Here is a 15,600-nt window from a genome sequence, read left to right as displayed (position 1 = left end):
TCTTCTCTTATTGCTAAAGCTAACAGTTTTAATAAAATATTGAATAATAATAATGGTAGTAAACAATCTTGTTTCACCTCAGATTTTGTTAGGAATGCTAATGGTATGTGCCAATTTCACATAATGCTTGCTTATGGTTTTTGGTTAGTCTGGTTATTAATATAGTCAATTATGCTAATAGTTTTTCAAATATTGAACCAGACTTGCATTCCTGTTATAATTTATAACATTTATTACATTATATAATATAATATATTATTATATGTATTTTATATTTTTATTTAATATTTTCATTTACTTTTTATTAATTTTTTATTTAATATTAATTATATTATAATATAATTATAATATATACTTGGTTGTAGTATATTATCCTGATTAAAAAGTTGCTATAATTTTTTTAATCTTTTTGCTAACATTTGATTTAAGATTTTTACATCAATATTCAATAGGGAAATCGGTTTATAATTTTCTTTCTCATGACCAACAGGATGATTTCAGAAAGGCCTGGAGAGACTTACACGAACTGATGCTGAGTGAAATGAGCAAGGCCAGGAGATCATTATATACTTCAACAACAATACTATATGATGACCAGTTCTGATGGACCTGGCCATCCTCAGCAATGAGATGAACCAAATCAGTTCCAATGGAGCAGTAATGAACTGAACCAGCTACGCCCAGTGAACGAACTCTTGGAGATGACTAAGAACCATTACATTGAATTCCCAATCCCTATATTTTTGCCCACCTGCATTTTTGATTTCCTTCACAGGCTAATTGTACAATATTTCAGAGTCCAATTCTTTTCGTATAGCAAAATAACAGTTTGGTCATGTATACTTATCATGTATCTAATTTATACTTTAATATATTTAACATCTACTGGTCATCCTTCCATCTGGGAGAGGGGGTAGGGGGAAGGAGGAGAAAAATTGGAACAAGAGATTTGGCAATTGTCAATGCTGTAAAGTTACCCATACATATAATCTGTAAATAAAATACTATTAAAATTAAAAAAAAAAAAAAAAAGAAATGCTAGGTTTGGCAATCAGAGTTAAGAAAGAGATTAAAGGAATTAGAGTAGGTAATGAGGAAACCAAATTATCACTCTTTACAGATTATATGAAAGTATACTTAGAGAACCCCAGAGATTCTACTAAAATTAGAAATAATCCACAACTTCAGCAAAGTTGCAGGATACAAAATAAATCCACACAAATCCTCAGCAATTTTATACATCACCAACAAAATCCAACAGCAAGAGATACAAAGAGAAATTCCATTTAAAATAAGTATCAATGGTATAAAATATTTGGAAATCTATCTGCCAAAGGAAAGTCAGGAAATATATGAGCAAAACTACAAAACACTTTGCATACCAAAAAAAAAAATCAGATCTAAACAATTGCAAAAATATTAAATGTTCTTGGATAGGCTGAGCAAATATAATAAAAATGACTAATATATTTATTTAGTTCTATACCAATCAGACTCCCAAGAAACTATTTTAATGACCTAGAAAAAATAACAACATATGAATTTTGTTGTTATTTTTTCTAGGTCATTAAAATAGTTTCTGAATATGAATTTGGAAGAACAAAAGGTCAAGCATTTCAAGGGAACTAATGGAAAAAAAAAATCAAATGGAAGTGGCCTAGCTGTGCCTGATCTAAAAGTATATTATAAAGCAGCAGTCACCAAAACCATTTGATTTTGGCTAAGAAATAGACTAGTTGATCAGTGGAATAGGTTAGATTCATAGAACAAAATAGTCAATAACTGTAACAAACCCAAAAGACCCCAACATTGGGGATAAGAATTCACTATTTGACAAAAACTGCTGTGAAAACTGGAAATTAGTATGGCAGAAACTAGGCATGGACTCACATTTAATGCCATATACCAAGATACACCAAGGTAAGATCAAAGTGGGTCCATGATTTAGGCATAAAGAACGAGATTATAAATAAATTAGAAAAACATAGAATAGTTTACCTCTCAGACTTGTGAAGAAGAAAGGAATTTGTGACCATAGAAGAACTAGAGATTATTATTGATCACAAAAAAAATCATTATAACAAATTAAAAAGCTTTTGTACAACAAAACTAATGTTGACAAGATTAGAAGGAAAGCAATAAATTGGGAAAACATTTTTTACAGTTAAAGGTTCTGATAAAGGTCTCATTTCCAAAATATTTAGAGAATTAACTCTAATTTATAAAAAATCAAGTCATTCTCCATTTGAGGATGGTCAAAGGATATGAACAGACAACTTTCAGATGGAAAAATGGAAACTATTTCTAGCCATATGAAAAGATGCTCCAAGTCATTATTAATCAGAGAATGCAAATTAAGACAACTCTGAGATACCACTACATACCTATCAGATTGGCTAAGATGACAGGAAAAGATAATATGAATATTGGAGGGGATGAGGGAAAACTGGGACACTGAGGCATTGTTGGTGGATGGATCCAACCATTCAGGAGAGTAATTTGGAACTGTGCTCAAAAAGTTATCAAACAGTGCATACCCTTTGATCCAGCAGTGTTTCTACTGGGCTTATATCCCAAAGAGATATTAAAGAAGGGAAAGGGACCTGCATGTGCAAAAATGTTTGTGGCAGCCCTTTTCATAGTGGCTAGGAACTGGAAATTGAATGGATGCCCATCAATTGGAGAATGGCTGGGTAAATTGTGGTATATTATTGTTCTGTAAGAAATGACTGACAGAAGATAAATAGTGGCTTGGAAAAATTACATTGACTGATGCTAAGTGAAATGAGCAGAACCAAGAGATCATTATACACTTCAACAACAATATTATATGAGGATCAATTCTGATAGAAGTGGATATCTTCAGCAATGAGAAGATCCAATTCAGTTCCAAATGATCAGTGTTGAAGAGAACCAGCTGCAGAGAAAGAACATTTGGAAATGAATGTGGATTGCTTGCATTTTTGTTTTTCTTCCAAGTTTATTTTTTACCCAGTTTATTTTTACCTTTCCAAATCTGATTTTTCTTATACAACAAGAGAACTGTATAAATATGTACACATATATTGTGTTTAACCTTTAACATGTATGAGGTTGCTTGCCATCTAGTGGAGTGGGTGGAGGGAAGGAAGGGAAAAGTTGGAACAGAAATGATTGCAAGGGACAATGTTGAAAAATTACCCATGCATATTTTTTGTCAATAAAAAGCTATAAAAAATAAAATTAAAGAAAAAAAGAAAATGCCATCTGCTTTCAGAAAAAGAGTTATGTAAGTTGAATGTAAATCAAAACATGTTTTGTTCACTTTTTTCTGCTTTTTTTCTTTTCCATGTTTTTTCCCTTTTGTTCTGATTTTTCTCTGACAACATGATTCATAAAACAATGTATATCAATTTTTAAAAAATGAAAATGGTACTTTACAGCAACTGAAAATTATTATTACTAAATTCTATTTTTAATGCGTAATCCATGTGTAAAGTACGTAAATACATGTCAAGATATACTTTCAATAATGCAAGTTATAGCTTCCGTATGATAGAATATCCTGCCTTTTCACCTATGTCCACAACCTTTTCCTCTCTTTTCCCCTATTCTTTTGTCTTGTCTACTTTTTTTCTTCTTCTTCTTCTTCTTCTTCTTCTTCTTCTTCTTCTTCTTCTTCTTCTTCTTCTTCTTCTTCTTCTTCTTCTTCTTCTTCTTCTTCCTCTCTCTCTCTCTCTCTCTTTCTCTCTCTCTTTTTTGCTTTTTTTAAAGAGCTCCAAAATGGCTCACTTCTTTTCTAATCAATGCCTTTCTAGGATCTAGTACAAACTGATCATATTATTAATAATGGCATTATCTTGCTTGATAAAAATATTTTCCACATAGAATGAACTATCAGTTTGCTGTTATTCTTTAATTTAGACTTGCTCTGTTTGGAACAAAAAAAAATGGAACTAAGAAGATGAATAGAAAATTCAGGGATATAAATTTATTCTTGACATAAGGAAAAAAGTTATAATCATTAGAAATTTTACATGGAAAAATGAAAAGTCTGCCTTGGTAGTTAGAGAAAGGGTAATAGGTCTTTTCAGATATGCAATGAAATGAATTGTAATCATGCATTTGTTGGAGTACATAGAATTGAAAGTCCCTTATGATTCTAAGGTTCTGTGATTCTACAGATCAACCAAATTCCTATGAAGTTTATCCTAGACCAGTGTAATCTATCTTAAAAAGAATATCAAAAACATACCAAATCAGATGATTGTTAACAAGGTAAACTCACTCTTCGTTCCACTGAAGCTACTAAGAATCACTGGCTGATTTGGTTAGGATAAATTGTTAATGAAGCTTAAATTTCTGGCCATATTCCCTGCAGTGCTCAATTACTTATCCAGGCTTCATGGCTAGAATTTACAACCTAATTTACATCATAAATGTACTCTGTGATTCTCATTGGTGAGTGAATGGTGATGAAGAACAATCTAGATAATGTGTCAACAGTCATAGAGCTTATTCCTAATCTGGAAAAAACAATTCAAATCACATGCTTTCTTGACAGTTTGTCGGGGCCAACATCAGAAATAAAGAAAGACATTTGCATTTAATTTAATTAGACAATAATTCCCAGGTGAGAATTAGGGAACATAAATAATTTGCCTACCATAAATCACACCCAGGAGAGTCTTGGTCAGCTCTGTTTCTGCTCAGGCAATCCTAAACATACAATGAAGATCCCACAAGTAAAATTAAGTTTCTTGGTGGATTAATTGGAGCTCTGCAAATATTGATTAGAGGAAATCCATTTATCTTTATCAGTGACTAAAAATAAGGTTATTTGATCTAAGACCTCAAACTAAAGTTAATAGTGATTCCACTTAATCATATCAAAATGGTCTCTTTTGAGTAGAAAGGCTCTTTGACTAATGTTTACCACTTAAAATAGTTTGTGAACATCAAATATTATTTTACAGAATTCATTGGTGAAAAAATACTCAAAATTATCTAAGCTAACCCCTTCAATTTATACATGAATAAATTGAGACCCAGAAGAGTGAAGAAAAAACCTTTTTTTAAAAAAAAAACAAAACAATGTACAGTTAATTTACAATAGGGATAGAAATAGATAGAAGATCTACTAATACTTAAGCCCACTATCTTTTCAAAAATATCCCACTATTTGAGTGGGAGTGAGAAACAAAAAAAAATCTTTGTGTCTTGTCCAAAGTGATGTAACAAAGTAAGATATTTGTGAGAAGTGGTAATTTGAATGTTGTTACTTCTTGAGAAATGTACAAATAACTTTTGTAGATCCAGCCATAAAAAGTCCTTTGTACTTTGATTCCCTCTTCTTTACCCTTCTCCAAATCCAAAATGATTAGACCACTACTTGTTAATTCTAGATTGGAACCAAGCTGCCCTAGGAGAACAATAGAACCTGATTGCTGGAATAAAGAAATCTGTAACCCAATATGCCTTTCTTTCTCTTTAGGAGAACTATTCAATATTCATTACTTCTTTTACTCTTGTCTTTTAGTGGTCATGATTCCATTAATTTCAATATAGATGATCTTTTTTCATAGGCACATATAATTCATCTTTAAACCAATTCTTCCTTGAATTCTTTCTTTGTGCTCTTACCCAGTTATCTGCAGAAAATACATTTCCTGCTATTCATTTTATTTCAGAACAAACATAAAGAAAAATCCAAAGTGAAAATATTACTAATGATATATACTCCTTTAAAAAGGGGGAAAATCATAAGGTTTGAAGTGAAATTAAGTATAATGAAGAATCAGTTCTACTTTATTAATTTCAAGGTTCTTGAAAATTTCCTGGATTATTCTTAAGAAATCACACAAAAGTTACCATTTACCTCTTCATCTTCTGTCATGGGCCAAAACTCTGTACTTAAAACAAGGATTCTTACAAGGTGCTAACTCAGTGGAATCGCTAAATACAATGGTTATCTAGTTTAGCATGGTGCTTAATAGTTCTTTAGTTCAGCACATGTACTTAGTACTTAATATAGTTCCACAAGATTCACCCCTGTGATAGAATAGAGCACATAAACTGGGACAAACTCAGCCAGACTCAGAGTCAGAGAAGACAAGAGGAGTTCAAGCTCTAGGAGTCAAGGAGAGACAGATTCATTCCATCTTCATCTCATAGCACCATGGTGGCTGGCCTCCTGCTCCCACCTCCCCCAGAGACCAAGGACTGTCAAAGGCCTCAAGAAAGCTAACCAGGCCCCAGAAAAGGAGACAATAAGGAATTTGGACTTTGCTGGCTATTCTCATGGTGATTAATCTGCTGAAAGGAAGGCTACCCTAAGACCTCCAGAAAACCAACAGAGAATACTACATTTTGGCTGAATATTACAATCTTTCTTTATTCAAATCTGCTTTTCCACAAGTGTTATCCTTATATAAACTTTTTAAAAACTGGAATTTATTGTCATTTTAATAATTTTCAAGATGGTAACTCAAAATCCTTTCATAAGCTATCACAAAAAGTTGTTGGGGAAATATTTGTCATTTAAATAGTTATTTTATATATTATAAGTCCAACTATAGGTTTTGATTATTTTCTTTTTCAAGTCAATTCAAAAAACATTTATTAAGTGTCTATTAAGTACAAAGCATTATTCTATTTGCTTGTGGTAATGTTACAAAAAAAAGAAAAAAAATACTTGTCCTCAAAAAACAGATTTCATTGAAGAGATATTAAATGTAAACAGGTAAATAAAAATGCATCTATATAATTATCTCCTATCATCTATATGGATAGATACATTCACATAAATGTAGACATTTATGTATTGCATACAAAGATACATGTAGCATATGCATGCATAGGTATAAATCTATATATCTTTCTATGTACATATGTGCATGTGTGTATATTATATATACATATATATTTATATTTGTGTATGTATATAATAATATATAACACCTAATAAATATCAGGTATATAGTACTGATAAAGATACAAGTATTTGTTACTTTATTTGGGGCCTGAGTGCTGTAACTGCATATTGCCTCCTTCACTCTTTTATGTATGTCTAAGAGGAATATTGGGAAAAAATCATATCTATCTACCATTTTATAGTCTAGTAGTACAAGGATATATTTTACAGATTCACAACAGAAGTCATTATTATTATATAAAGGATTAATCTCAAACCAGACTAGGGGAGTAATAGTTAGCTCACTCTCAGTTTGGTTCTATCCCATCAATGATGGTTACACAAAAGAAAAATAATTGAGAGAAAATAAGATATTTATCAAAACAAATAGTAAAATAGAAATAGGGCAAATTAATAAGTTGATTATAGATGACAGAATACACAAAGAAAATGATCTATTTTACTCTGTACTTTAATAACGTCTGACTTTTCATGATCACAGGGATCACACCATCAATAGTAGAGTTTTTTCCTTTCTTCCCCCCCCAAAGAAACAGTAGTAGATATTTCCCTCCAGAATGAATTAAGGCAAACAGAAGTTAAGCGAATTGCTAGTCACACAGCTAGTCAGTGTGGGAGTGTGGATTTGGACTCGGGTCTTCCTGATTTCTCGCCAAAAATTCTTACCTTTAAGACATCTAGCTACTTTCACTCTAAAGGAAGATAAAGTCTCATTTCAAATAAGGGACAGGAGGAGAGAAATATCAATAAGAATTTCTGCTATTGATCCCTGTGATTACAAGTGCTGGAAATCAAGAATGAAATTGGTGAGCACTGGCTTTCCCCCCATGTCAGAGACTTTCATTATCCATTCAGAATTGGATTCCATTTCTGTTGTTTATCTCTACTTATTTCTCTCCCTTCTTTATGTTTATTCACTTCAGTCATTACGAGGACTCAGAGGAAAGTAAACCACTTAAGAGGTGATCTCTGCCTTTATATATAGAGCATGCAGTATCATAGGTGTATCTTTAAATGAACTACCTCAAGTTGTCATGGAATAGGAGTGTCATATTTACATACACAAAGAGAAATCTCAATCTCAAGAGAAATGCTAACCTTTGGAGGGAGGAAGATTTGGTAATATCTAATGTAGAAGATGGGTGATATACTGTGATTCAAAGGAAACTAAGAATTCTATGAAATCAAGGGTAAACAGAGAATTAATTTTTTGACATAGGGTATAATATGAACATGGATGCAGAACTCTGAAAAGTATTACCATGGACAGGCAAAAGCTTGAGTGATTGGAAAAGAGGATGAAATAATATGGAATATTATTAGAAAATTACATGCAAACCATAACTTAGATGATTTTAAATGCTTCTCTGAACATTTTATATTTGATTACATTAGGAATAGAAAGCCAATAACTATTTTTGCATAAAAAGATGGTTCACATAGTCACAGATGTATTATAGAGATATCAGTTTGGGGACTTTGTAAACAATAGATTGGAGAAAGAAAGGAGAGAACAAGACTAAGTAGAAGGGTGTTGTCAGAGTCCCAATGAGTAGCAATGACAGCCTGGATTAAGAAAAAATGCTTTGTCAACATAGAATTTTTAGTTGCTGTTGAGTCATTTCAGTCTTATCTGATTCTTTGTGACCCCATTTGGAGTTTTCTTGGAGAAGATACTAGAGTGATTTACTATTTGCTTCTCCAGCATTTGACAGATGAGGAAATTGAGGCAAAATTATTAAGTGACTTGCCCAGTGTCACACAACTAATAAGTGTTTTAGGCCAAATTTAAACTCAGATAGATGAGTTTTTCTGACTCCAGGCCTGGAACTTTATCCACTGTCATCCAGCTGCCCATGAGTATAGTAAGCTTTCATTAAATAGTGGGAAATAAACTGATTTTGTAGTCAGAGGACTTATGGTAAAATCCCTTCTATTCTTGATACCTACATGACCTTGGAGAAATAACTTTACTTTATTAGACCTCTGTTTTTTTGTCCTTCCTTATTAATTAAAACATTGGTTTAAATGGTCTCATGCCTCTTCCAACTCTAAATCTAGGATCCCATGACACTGTTAGTCAGAAAAGGGGAGAAATACAAGAGATATGGTACAGAAAAAAAAAAAAAAAAAACTACAAAAGTTGAAAAAATAAAGGGAAATGGCATTTCAGTGAGAAGGAAAAGAATAGAATGACATCATGCTTAACATGGATGGACTAAAAGACTACTAAAACAATTGGTCTGAATATTTTTTTTCCATTTAGTGGGCTATTTTGACAGAAAATAAACATCTTCGGTGAATATTAAAATAAAAGAGTTGCCAAAAAGCAAACAGCCTTTTTTCTTACTTTGTCTCTTTTGTTTTGCTTGAGTGTAGTTTTGGCAACTTCAGGAAAGGAGGAAGCAAGAGCTTATTAACCCTAGTTAAATGTAAACCTGGGAAGCATCACAAAATCAGGATTAGAGCACTTAATTATGACCCTAGATCTTGGATTGTCACAGAGAAGTACAGTATGTAGAAGGAAGTTCTAGAAAATGATTTTAGCCTGAAAACTGTGGAACACAGGAGTTTATTATCTAGGAAAAGAAAAATTCAATGGAACCAAACTATGACTTTTTTTTTTATTTTTTTTATTTTATAAATTTGGCCTTTTGGATGCTATATGGATATAACCTTTTTCTATTCCAAGTTTGGATTTCCCATTAAATATGGACAGTAGTTAAGGGAAGATTATGGGAAAGATGCTTAATTTAAAAAAAAATTGGGGACTCTGGTTTTATCTTTTTCATAGGCTAATGAAATTATAAATTGAAAGCTAAAAGGAACCTTGTAAGTCCCATGTTTATCATGAAATTATGGTGACAGAGAACAGGTATAACTATTTTTCAGGTTCAAAAGAAAAATATTTTTGTGGGAATTCTTCTATTTATTTTTTCCCTTATAGAGGAGAATAGGTGACAGGCAAAAATTTCCTTAAACTTTAATGGCAACAGCTGGCTTACCAAGTTATCAATCATCTGGGTCCTACACTGGTCCATTTATATTCAAAAGAGCAAGAGAGCAGCAGAGACATCTCTCAGTTATGTTTCCATAATATTTCCCGATACCTCACCCCTTCTATGGTTTTTCTCTGCATTTAGAGAGTCATTGAAAAATGTTAATGGTCTAGTGGAAAACTAGCAATTGGGGATGACGAATGGGTAAGGAACAGAATGAGGGTGTGCAGCTAATGATTTCCTACAAGTGATGATTAAACATCATTCCTCCATCTCTCAGCACCTAATTCTCCCTACTGCTGATTTATGGATGACACCCTAACGTACAATTCCTGCAGTTTTATTAGCCTGGAACAATTTAGCCACTCAAGGTAGTCTCTCCCTGTTTCTTATTTTCTTCATACACCAAAAGAGAGAGATGATAAAATGTAAAGAACAGTCTGGGCCCCATTCCTTCAATACTAAAAAGACAAAATAGCATAATACAAAGAACACTAAAGAGGCCAGTAATCATCACTGGGGATAAAGTTTATTATAGTGGAGTCATTACTTCATAGAAGTCATTATCTTGTTCCAGGCACAGGATAAGACCTACACAGTTCCAATTAATGGAAACCTGCTGCTGCTATTTCAGTCAGTCTAAAAATAACTATATACCTCATTTTTCCCAACATGGCAAGAGTAACTGGCTTCACTCTGATCCAGAAAAGGTTATAAAATTACAAATCATTATGACTTGCTTCCTCCCCCATTCTTCCCCTAAAAAAGATAGTGAAGAAGTTTCACACAAAACAATATTCATATCATATGACAAAGAAAAATATTGGAACTACATAGGAAATTTTGGAATAAATTTAAAGTTTAGTTCTTACTCTTCTATCTTTAAGGAAGAGCCAAATTTTTCATGTACTGGTTTCTATTTCATTGATATTGTCTAATGTCTTTTGGGTCATCTAGATTAATTCACTCAATAAATATCTAGATCAATCAATTAATCAACAATTGTATATTATGCACCAACTATGAGACATCTACTTTACCAGACACCAGAGACACAATTACAAAAAGAAATTATACCTGCTTTCCTACTCAGACCCTTGTATGTTTTATTAGAGGCAGCTGGTGGAATAGTAAATAGAGTAGTGGATTTGTAGTCAGGGAAATTTGAGCTCAAATCTGGCATTAGATTCTTACTATCTGTGTGAGCCTATGGAAGCAACATTTGCCATAGATTCATCAACTGCAAAATTGAGATAATAATAGCTTCTGCCACCTAGGGTTATTCTGAGTATCAAATAAGAGAATATTTGTAAAATTGCTTAGCAAAATGCTTAGCACATACCATGCGCTTCAAATCACTAATTCCTTTCTCCAAATAAAGAGATGATACTTTTCTTCTTCCAGATATCTAACCTCAGAGAATGGGACACAAGGTGCCTGAAATGTTTGTGTTATGAACTGGAAAGAAATTCTGAAATTGCATGTGGAAATCATAATCCAAAGATATCTCTGATGTAATAAAACCATATAGTTTTATTCCAATGTTTGTCACTTCTTGGAAAATAATTTATTTTCTTAATCAGTAATATGTTATATGCAGAACACATATCAGAATGATTAAAGTGAATAGAGAACTTCCAAACCTAATGTCTGAGACCTTCATTAGATTCATCATATTCTTCAAACTCAACAATCCACAGTCTCTGACACAGAAACTTCTATGCTTTAAGAGAGGCCTAGTTTAAATACAAATTTTAGCAGATAGCACATTCATGGACCAGGAACTGTTTATTAAATGCCTACTATGTGCTAGGTACTGAGCACACAAAGATGGCCAAAACACAGTCTCTGCCCTCTTGCTCATATTCCAACTGGGGACATAGCATGCCAGTAATAGTATGCATACAAGATTGCAAGACATACAAAGATAGATGAGAATTAATTTCAGAGGGAAAAGGTTAGAATATATAAGATTCCTCCAGAAGATAGGACTTGAAGTAAGTTTTGACAGAAACCAGGAAAAGTGGTGAAAGAGAGTCAGTCTCTAATATCTTTCCATAAAACTATACTCAGGAACATCCCCAAACAATGTCCCTCTACTACCACTGGGAATCTAATATTGAAAGAGGGTTTGATCATCATCATCTTACTTAATGACTTTATACATACTTCCTCAATAAAATTAGAATAATTATATTGTTACCCATGGGACATTCAAAAAATAACTTAATTGTATAGCATCATTTGTATTACAAAATATTTTCTTGACAACAACCCTCAGAGGTAAGTAGTAAAATTATTAGTAAAATAGTATAAAATTATATATATATATATATATACACACATATATATATATATATATATATATATATATATATATATAGTATCCTTTATGAAGAAACTGAAATTAAGAGAGATAAAAAAGGTTCTTAGTTTTATTATATCCAAGAATTACTATTGAGAAACTCTAAAGAGAACTTAAATTTCAGTTTCTTCATCTACAAAATGATTAGATTAGACATGATGATTTCTAATGCCCCTTCCAGCTCTAAATTTTATGACTTCATGATCCTCTTCTTATTAATGATAGAAGAAACCACCCTTAGCCTTTTTTGACTTAATCAACTCATGTCCTTCAGAAAAACTTCCCTGATTGATTTCTGATTTTTTCTATGTAGAACAATAGCTTATAGAGCCTACACTGATCTATAGATTTTGATGTTTCCAAGTGTTTTTCATATTACCATCCTAAATATTACTTAGATATATGAAGATGTTGTGGTCTTTTTACTTTTTTAGTATTTTCCAAAAAAGTCCATTTCATTGTTCTGACCTTAGGAGTCACTCAGTATTTGTTAGTGGTTGATTTATTAAACACTAGGAATAATGCAAAGACACATAATGTACATAATTTTAGCATACCTTGAAATACATAGAAAAAAAGTTGTTTTATTTTCTTCTTCTCATGTATGCTAAGGGAACTTGCCTACATTTTTTTTTTACCAGAAACTATAATGAGACTTGGAGTTTGACAATAATATCTTTTATTACATCTGTAGATCTGTGACCTTATCATTGTAAGCTCTCCTTCTGACAATATAAATAACAAATTGCATTGTATCAAAAGAATGGGGCTCTATCTCCAAAATCCTCACATTTGTCCTCAAATAGATTTACCTAAGGTTTATACAGACATATCTGTGTTTCTATTTTAAGTCTTCTTGTGCATGTTATTTAACTTTCATTCCATATGATTGTTTCCTAAAACAATTATTCTAGATAATCTATAAGCTCCTCTTTTAAAATCCATGATTCTATGATTTCCATGACTTTGGTGTTTCTCACTTGAAATGAAATTTACACTTTAATGTATTCACTTAGAAATCACAGTGACTATCAAAGAGACATGAGAGCAGTCACAACTTGTTATTTATCACGTGACTATTTTAGTTCTGCTGGCTTTTTTATATACTCAGCTTGGATGGCAACAGAGAATTGAATTGAAAATCATAGCTGTATTTCCTCAAATTTCCTTCTATAATATATTTAAAGTTTTCATTTTAATGTTGCAAAAAGTCAGAATTGAATGTAGGTTCACTATCTTTCCTAGAGATAGCCATCCCCATAGTTCTCCCTATTTCTTTATAGCATCTTTTACCTTTTTTTTTTCTTTCTCATGAAGCAGACACCAATACAGAGTCGATCATTTCTGTGGAAATATTTTTCCTGTCTGGTGTCTCTTCCTTAGACAGATATACTGATGATGCAATTTCCCATGCCATCATTTTGAAATGAAAGGTTTTTGATAAATCTCAAATTGCAAGTCATACATTCCCTTATACTCTCTGCCTTCAGATATGTGGCAGCAAAGGGAAATCAAAGAGAAGGATAAAGGGAGGGGAGAAGAGTGATGGGGGTGGGGGAGTGAGTGAAACTGCATCTATAGAAAGGGAAAGGGCAGAGCTAGTTGTCTCCAGAGTTTAGCAATCCAGACGAGGCAAAAGGTTAGTGAGATGCAAAGGTTTGAAAGGATGGGAACAAAGAAAGCACTTAATACAGAGATATTTGTGCCAACAACATCTGAGATACTGAGTAGCCTCGACTAGACATTGAAATGGAGGATGTCACCATTTCCAGGGCTGGATGATATTTTTAGACTGTATAGACCATTCCATAAATAGAGAGGTGGGAATAAACCAAAGCCTGGATAAAAGCACAACAAAGCAAAGCTTTTGCAATCAAGATCGTTATAGCTAATGTAAGAAAGTAATATAAGTTCTCTCCCCCAAAATTAGTTTTCTTTGATAGTTAATCTGTCAACCCTGGTCAAGTGCACTTTAAATATTTGAATATCTAATAAGGGGACTCCCTCTATCAATGCAAATTAACAATTTTTCTGGGGTTTTTTTTGTGACTTTTTCTCATCTAGAATCAAGTAGTCAGTTTGTAATAGAAATCAGGCAAGAATTCCAGATAACTTTCTCCAGAGGCAGAAAGTATTGGATATGTTACTATAACTAGTTATCTATAATCAATCAATATTTCTCATAAGGGAAGGAAATGGTTTTAATGTTCATGATGCTATTTGGTTTTGAAGAGATTACCATGCATTCTTTCAAGTGGTCCTATTCAACCCACTGAAGGCTAGAAATATAGGTATTGCAGGAATCCATTTTACAGAAAAAAAGAACTAAATTCAGAAAGTTAATATAACTTGTATAATGTTATATATCTATTAAATGAGTCAAATCTTAAAGTGTAATTTTTTGATTCCTTATATTTCTTTCCATTGCATTATGTCTTCCACCTAAAAAAAAAAAAACTATAAGAATATAAAGCATAATATATATCCCCTACAGCCAAGTTGAAAATGTAAAACATACACATTCAGAAAAGTTGACAGTAATCCCAGAGTTAATCCAGTCTAATTTGCACTTGATAAAGTCTTCCCTCTTCAACAACTATACCTTTTAAGACAGAGGATCAGTGAACAAATGTCATCCAATTCAAAAAGCAGTTTTTTAATCTCAAACTGAAATGCACAGTCTTTAGCACTGAAAGAATTTACATTTGACTGTGGAAACTACTACTTCAATGAGTACATATACAACAATTTTAGAAGAATCATAGATATATAGTAGGGTAAGGATAAGAGAAGATTTCTCTTAAGAGACGGCATAAAAACCTGAATTTTGACAGACACTGAACATGTTAAGTGATTGAAGGATAAAAGTATATGTGGTAAGAATGGAAGAAAGGTGATACAAAGGCAGAAAATGGGAAATAGTAAGTAACGCATTTTGGCTAAAGCAAAAGTTTTATGAAAGAGAAGCAAGCTTTTTTTTTTTTTTTTAACATGAGGAAACTGAAGGAAATAGACTTAATTGACTTGCCCAGGATAACATAGCTATTAAATATCTTAGGCCAGATTTGAATTTAGGAAGATGAGTTTTCCTGACTCCAAGAACAGAGCTTTATTCAGTGCAATATCTAGCTGCCCTTCAATTACCATACAGGTTGAATAAAAATAAGTTCTCCAAGGAAACCACCATGATCATCTATCTGCCAAATTAAAGACCATTCTCTGTCCTTTGTCTACCTGGGTACTGTCCCTAATGTCATTCTAAAATGAAATTGAAAATTGACTAAAGAGAGCAAACCATCTTCTCAGCCTCCGGAAGTGAAAGG

This window comes from Sarcophilus harrisii, chromosome 2, assembly GCF_902635505.1.
Source record: "Sarcophilus harrisii chromosome 2, mSarHar1.11, whole genome shotgun sequence".
In the NCBI taxonomy this organism is placed as follows: Eukaryota; Metazoa; Chordata; class Mammalia; order Dasyuromorphia; family Dasyuridae; genus Sarcophilus; species Sarcophilus harrisii.
This window is presented reverse-complemented; position numbering follows the sequence as displayed.